Raw genomic sequence first — 777 nt, 5'->3', positions numbered from 1 at the left:
TGGATGTCGGTATGCACATACCTGTACGTATATATGCATATACTCATTTACTATTTGTTTATATATATATATATATATATATATATCAAACACGAAGACAAGTGAACGAGCCATAAGCAAGAGTATTAGTTTAACGCTCGGAAGAATGGAGACGCCTTTGACGTTTCGAGTCTACGTTCTGTGTCCAAAAGAATTGAGAGAAAAAAAAAAGAGGATAGAAAAATGTCATGAACATTTATAAATTTTGAGAGAATGTGAATAATTCTCTTTTGGAACGGTGGAACTTGAAGCTGGTAAAACTATAAACAATAGCGTGTAAGTACTACGTCAATAGTATACATTTCTCGCTGGTAAGAGTAAAATCTCTGAAATGAATGATGTCGTTCAAAGGACTACTTAGGTCCAGATTCAGAGCGCTTGTCATATTTACAGAAGATGTAGCAGTGTATCCTACGGGCAGACTTCGAACTTTTCTATCCAGACGGATTTTTAGCCCAATATTTACGAGTCAATAGTTATAGATTTATCTGCTTCGAGATCCACGCTCCAAAATAAATTGTTCACGCGCACTCTCACACACACATTTATAATTATATCCAGAATTACTCACCATCATTTTTCCATCTTTGTCATGATACATCCTCAAATAGTCATCCAAGATGTCATAGAAGCAATCTGAGATGAAGTCAACTCTGGCCATTTCTATGTTGCTTCTTCCATAGAAACCTATTCGAAAAGATAAGACAAATCACAAATTGTATATATATATATATATAT

The 777-nt window shown here is 34.4% G+C and overlaps 1 pseudogene; it reads right to left on the bottom strand.

Annotated features, from left to right (window-relative positions):
• Positions 1-777, bottom strand: part of LOC106869782 (S-crystallin 1-like) — a 21,904-nt pseudogene that overhangs the window by 12,301 nt on the left and 8,826 nt on the right.

Source organism: Octopus bimaculoides, chromosome 5, assembly GCF_001194135.2.
Source record: "Octopus bimaculoides isolate UCB-OBI-ISO-001 chromosome 5, ASM119413v2, whole genome shotgun sequence".
Taxonomy (NCBI): Eukaryota; Metazoa; Mollusca; class Cephalopoda; order Octopoda; family Octopodidae; genus Octopus; species Octopus bimaculoides.
This window is presented reverse-complemented; position numbering and strand designations above follow the sequence as displayed.